The sequence below is a fragment of the Mesoplodon bidens genome, assembly GCF_964165515.1.
Source record: "Mesoplodon bidens genome assembly, chromosome: 1".
NCBI lineage: Eukaryota > Metazoa > Chordata > Mammalia > Artiodactyla > Ziphiidae > Mesoplodon > Mesoplodon bidens.
In genome coordinates, this window is record NC_138176.1 from 115,793,495 (window position 1) to 115,800,466 (window position 6,972).

Here is a 6,972-nt window from a genome sequence, read left to right on the forward strand (position 1 = left end):
GCTATGAAAACTGTATGTATCAAAATTGGGGAGGGCTATAAAATGGCATGAACCTAGAAAGTTAAAGCTCTAGATACTTTATAAAGTAATGAAGAGAGCCAAAATTAATGAACTGTGTCTATATTTAAGTTTACATTGAAAACCCCAAAGAATACATGGATAAGTTATTTAAGACAATAAGAGAGTATGCATTATAAGCTGGGTATAAAATTAATGTAGAAACAGTAATGCATTTCTGTATATCAGCAGTAAATAACTAGAAAATGTAATAAAGGAAGTATGCCATTTATGAGACTAAGAGATAATATGAAATAATCAGGAATAAATCTAACAAAAATATGTTTAAGAACTTTCCTGGGGAAATTATAAAAACTTTATTGAGAAATACTGAAGAAGACTAAATAGATGAACAGGTAAACTGTGTTCATATATAAAAAGTATATTATAAAGATATCATTTCTCTTTAATCTTTAGATTCAATGCAATTTCCAACAGGATATGTCAGAGAACTTAAGAGACAATTCTAAAATGTCCAAGAAGTGTGTGTGTGTGTGTGCTCCTGTGCATGAGAGCATGTGTGTGTAAAAGCAGAACAATTACTATGATTCTTTATGAAATGGCAAATATGACAGTGTGGTTTTTGTGTACAAGAAGCAAATTAACCAGTTGATCAATCAGAAATTGACTGACCCATGTAGGTATAGATAGATGTTAGACATAGGCCAGAGGTGGTATGAGAAATGAGTAGGAATGAAGAGATGGTTCAATAAATTGAGTTGGAAAAAATAATTTATATGGAAAAATGTTAATGTTGGATTCCTACCTCACACCATTTAAAACTATCACTTCTGGGGGCTTCCCTGGTGGCTCAGTGGTTGAGAGTCCGCCTGCTGATGCAGGGGAAACGGGTTCGTGCCCCGGTCTGGGAAGACCCCACATGCCGCAGAGCGGCTGGGCCCATGAGCCGTGGCCGCTGGGCCTGTGCGTCCGGAGCCTGTGCTCCACAACGGGAGAGGCCACAACAGAGAGAGGCCCACATACCGCAAAAAACAAAAAACAAACAAACAAAAACAACTATCACTTCCATATGGATTTAGGACTAAATCTAAAAAAAGATAACATTTGAACACTGAAAAAAATTATAAGTGAATATTTTTAGAGTTCAGCATACATGTGGTGTCTTAAATAATGCATGAAAACAATTTTCTATAAAAGAGAAGATTACTAAACTTAAAATACTAAGGTTAATCACTTTTATTCATCAAAGATTAATTTTTAAATTAAAGACATTTCAAAGCTAAGTTACAAACTGGAAAAAGACATTCACCATACACACAACTAGATCAATATCAAGAAGAATATATAAGCACAAATATCCCAAAAGAAAAACTGCCAAAGGAATAAACAGAGAAGTTCAAGATTACTGGTCTTCAGGAAAATGCAAATAAAGACCACAGTTAAGTAGCATTTTATAAGCATTCTACTGGCAAAATGAGAAATTCTGTTCAAAGTGTAGGAGAGATGTGGGTCAACAGAATCTGCTATACATTGCTAGTAGTAAATAGAAGTTTGAAACCACTATGCAGCCACTATGAAACCATTCTGACATTTCCTCCTGAAGTCGAACACTAATATATGCTATGGTCTAGCTATTCAACATCTAGATACATATCTAAGAGAAACTCTTGAATATTAATAAGAGACATATGTAAGAATATTCATAGAAATGCTGTTCTCATAATAGCAAAAACAACTCATTTCTTCTAAATGGGTAAATGAAAGAATAAACTGTGCTATATTCCCACATTGGAATATTTTACAAGTAGTCAATATGAATAAGCTACAGTGAAATATATATAGTAAATCTTAGTGCCACTATAGTCAGTGGGTAGAGTCCAAAAGGACTGAATAAAGAGTGATACCTCTTTTACAAAGTTAAAACATAAAAAAATATATTTTTGCCTATATATATATATGTAGATGTGTGCAAATTATATACTTGGGAAATAATGAAATGATAAACATAAAATTCAGAATGTTGGTACATCACATAAGAAGACTAAATATTTAGATGTAGGTCAAGATCCTGGCATTGTGTTTTGATTGGAGGGTTTAGGCATTTTGTTACATTATTTAAAATAACTTGGTAAATAGCTATTTGCATATAAGTTGAAGAGCTTAAAAATAAGATATTGAATGTTCTTTTACATACTGAAAGGTGAATAGCAAAGCTCAGGCCATATGATTTTTACTTTCAAACTTTTATAAATGTTTACATATTAATGAGAAACTGCTATGTATAAAACTAAGAAATTTTAAAAAGTTAAATTATTCTCAATCAATATTCACAGAATCATTAAGCATTTAAATCAGACATGCAGATTAAAATGAGGGAGAATTAAGATTTTTTCAAAATAATTTTAAAGAAGGCAAAGACTTACCTACATATAAGATACCTTGGTGCTTATTTCCAAAAATTCCAACAGAGAATATGACAAGTTTACTTCATGTTATTAAAACATGTTATTAAAAAATGTTTTCTCAAGATATAACAAATTCTTTATTATTTTGGGATACTTTGTTTAGAATGATAAAATGTCATTTTGGACTTAAGTTAGGAGAACTCTATTCCTAGCCATCTATGAGGTTCATTATAATTAGGTATAGTCAAAGTTATTCTACTGTTGGTGGCAGGGGAGGAACCCTACTGAAAAACATGTAGGCCAAGGGTTGGCAAACTATATCCTAATGGTAAAATCCAGCCTGCCACCTCTTTTTGTACAGCCCACTATTTAAGAATGGTTTTACAATTTTAAATTATTGAAAAAAAATCAAAATAGGAATAATTTTTTGTGATGCTATAGGATATTTAAATTTCAGGGTCTGTAAATAAATTTTTGTTGGCTCATAGCCATCTCCGTTCATTTACCAATTTTTTATGGCTGCTTTTCTGCTATTATGGAGTAGCTGTGACAGAGACAGTATGGCCTGCAAAGCCCCAAATCTTTACTCTCTGACTCTTTACAGAAAAAGTTTATCTATTCCTGATCTAGAGGATTCACATTTTAGATACTGTGCATAGAAAATTTTAATTTTTTTTTTTTTTTGGCCATGCCCCGCAGCTTGCGGGATCTTAGTTCCCCAACCAGGGACTGAACCTGGGTCTCAGCAGTGAAAGCGCCAAGTCCTAACCACTGGACTTCCAGACCATAAAATGTTAATTTTTAATTGAGCTTTTCTAGGACAAAACAGATGTCATTGAAAAGAATAAAGTTACCCTATTATTTGTTTGTGGAATGCCCTTTTATTCCTTAAATTGCTGAGCTTCTATATCAGGGCCTCTTAGCCACCATCATGCTTCATGCTTTACTACTACAATGAGGGCTTGTTCCTAGGATTCTTTTGTTTTGTTTTTTTTTTTAATAGTACCATGTGGCTTTTTTTTTCTATAGTAAAGGCAAATGAATGGATTGATGACTAGGAGAATAAGAAATTATATTGCTAGTTACTTAGATAAAATATTAAACGAAAACTTTCGGAAAAATCAAAATAAACTTCCAAACACCAACACTAGACATATCAAATCTACAATGTAAATTCATATAGAAGCTGGTTAAATGCACGCTAAATTCATCTGTTGTGAACAGAGAGAAACATTCATTCAAAATATTAGTACAGATACAGTCGACAATCTTCAAAGTAATTACTACTTAACTGATTACACATCTTTTTGTTAAGTGGAAACTTCTTTACTCACATCAGCCTCAAAATTCACTGATATCTTCCTCAAAGAACAAGGGTATTGCACATAGTCCTAATCTTGAAAACAAGTTATACTCACACACACACAGACACACACAGACACACACATATATTGCTAAAAGGCCTTACCAGCATGCACCTACTACATAATGTATATACTCGTCAAAATCCAAAACTGATACATTTATGATACCAGCTTCAAAATTATGCATGCTGATAATACTTGATTTTTCCCTAAATCTTAACTCACTATAACAAAAATGAACTAATAAACTAGAAAAAAATAAAGCTGAAATAAAAATAACAATGAATAGAAATGACTTACTTCACAAGAGTGTTGTGAAGTTTAAACAGAAATATAAGAATTCACTTGTGATTTCTGTACTTCAATTTATGTATGTTACAGAGCAATGGAAAAATTCAACAGAGTTTTTCACATGAAAAACTGCTCTGTAAATCAGAAAGCAATATTCAAACAGTCATTTATCTTTAAATAAACATAAAACTCCCATTTCTATAAGGGTTATAAATTAGCTGAAGGAGCAAGTTCAAACTAAGGTGAAAAACAAGTTCATCTCCTAGCCCCAATATCTAGGATGAGGATTTTCAGTAGATACATTCCAGAGAATCCAAGCATTATGAAAGGTAATAGGCAGCAAGTAACACAACAATGTAAAGCAATCATACTCCAATAAAGATGTTAAAAAATATTTTTAAAAATAAATAAATAAGTAAATTTAAAAAAAGGTAATAGGGCAAAGAGTGATCTCAGTGTAAAGAGTTAAGACTCTAACCAAAAACAATTGAAAATGTTAACAAGTCAATTAACACAGTGGGATACTTGTACTTTAAGAAAAAGTAACTATTTGAAAATCTATAAATTCTCCTGAGTCAATGAAAAAGAGAAGAAACTACTGTTATTTTTTTTTCCTTTGCTTGTTTAAAAAATGTAAAATAATGACACCTCAACTAAAAAAATAAAAATACTGGAATTTACAACACAACAATACCCAGGATAGGATGTTCAGTTTAACAAAATTATATGGTTTAACTGTAACTGAAAAGCTATCTGATAAAAAAATTATACCTAAGACATTGTTAGAAAGGTAGGAAGTAAAGTATACACTTGATTAAAGTTTGGTTTTTGTTTTTAACTAATCCCTGATATGAACTTCCTTGCTTTCTTCTTGATTGACTTTTAAGAAGGTTAACTAAGAAAAAGAAAAAAAAGAGAGAGGAAAAACCCCCACTTATCAAAGCTTTCATCCAGTAGGATGAATAGGCCTGAGAACTTAGATCCTGAATTATACTTATGACTCTGTATATTTTTCTACCTTCTAGTAAACTAACCAATAAAAACTAAAGGAAAAGGTTTTCAAACAAGGCTCTAGAAACCTTTTGGAAATAAAAGTATGACATTTTTAAAACTGTAAATAAACTGAGAGAAGGGAAGGAAAAATGATTGGTGCTGAACTTATTACATGATTAATAAACACCACAGAAAAATGAGACACTGAGCTCCACCCAAATGTTGTTACTTAAAAGACTATTTTAGAAAGTAAAGACATCCACGTGGCAATTGTATACTGTGTCAATACTGTATACAGTATTTCCCCAACTTGAGAATCAAAAATTTAACTTCATTTCATGCAGCTTTCTTTGCAACATTTAAACCCTATAAGCACGAAGTCAACTTGCTTGAAAAAAAGAACTTTAAATCTTCCTTAAAGCTCAGAGAGTTTAGTCTTTTGGGGTGGGGGTGGTAGCCCTTGTACAATTTTGAAACAAGACACCTTTCACTCAGAAAGGGAGCACTGTCACATTCCAATTTACTGAATAAAAGGGACCTTTGTCAAATGTCATTGTAACTCCATTTCCCCATACTTTAAAAACTCTGCTTTTCAAATCAAGTGATGAAGCACAACACATCTGCAAGCCCCGTCATAAATGTAAGTGTTAATATTTCATTACACTACACCCTTATTTATGGTAGGCATCTATGAGGAAAGTGCCCCTAGTGTCGTTACTGATGAAACAGACAAACTGTTGGGGACACAGACTGAGACACAAAGCAGTTACCAAGGAGGAATGCTCCTTCACCTGGTATTGGTTGCCGTGAGGGACACTGGCATGGCCACACAAAAAGCAATTTTGGCAGAGCTGGGGGTGTGGCAACTGCCGGCATGGGTACCAGAAGCCCATCCCATGCTCAAACCAGGAATAGGAGCACTCCACCTCACACTGGAAACTGGAGCACTCCACGGGATGGCAGACCTCCTTCGTGTGGGCAAGCCTATGCTTGAGAGGTAGCCAGACAAGGCCCCAGGGAGGAGGATCAGTCATTGCTGTGTCTAAAGGCATATTCAGCATTCTCTTTTTCGGCTGTGGAAAACAGGTGCAGGCTGAGTGCTCTGTGTAACCAAAAGATGGCCCTTCAAAGACAGCTGCTGGGAACTTTAGAACTTCGTTCAGAAACTGGTCAAACTTGCTAAATAGCATTAAGCCACTGGAATCTGACATCTGGGACAAAACATATCTCAACTTGTCCAGCATTTTTCCACCACACATGCTAACACAGCTTTAACAGAAAATACCATCAACTTGCCTCAGGCCTCACTGTCACAGCAGCAATCACAAAGTCGCGGAGGAGCTGAGGGGCTGGTCCACACCGACTCATGAGAAGGAAGGCACGTGCTCAGCTGGAAGTAGATGGATGAGGGTCGGTCGCGAGGCGGGACACACTGATCTCAGGGGATGAGTCCAGTGTATCAAGGCCGTCGTCTTGAAAGGCTTCCAGCATGTTCCAGAGACCAGCAAGATGGAGGCTGCATCGTTTTTTGTACAAATCGTATTTTGCAATCTGTCAGTTCATAATCATAGGACATCAAAATTCTGAGCACGCATTTCTACGAACAGCTGCCTCTTCTCTGCCATGTTACGCTTGCTCTCAGTTTCCTCAATCATCTTCCGGGCCGGAGCTGGTGGCGCCCAGGTCTCTGGGACGCAGCCACCTTCGCCTCCTCCGGCCTCGCCCTCACTGAGCTGCACAAGCGGCGAACGTTCTCCGGCGCCTGGCTCTTGCTGCTTCCCGCCCGGCGATACGGCGCCGGGAGCGCGACAGCATGAGGGGAGCGAAGGGCGTGAGGGGAGTGAGGTCATGATGGCGTGAGGGGCGTGAGGTCGCGAGGGCGCGAGGGACGTGAGGGGGGC

At 36.0% G+C, this 6,972-nt stretch overlaps 1 pseudogene across 1 annotated transcript; it reads right to left on the bottom strand.

The window, feature by feature from the left end:
* Nucleotides 1–5,742: 5,742 nt before the first annotated feature.
* LOC308627124 (dystrobrevin beta-like) lies at nucleotides 5,743–6,726 on the bottom strand (annotated as a pseudogene). Its single transcript has one exon. The product of its transcript is annotated as a dystrobrevin beta-like (transcript).
* Nucleotides 6,727–6,972: the final 246 nt, after the last annotated feature.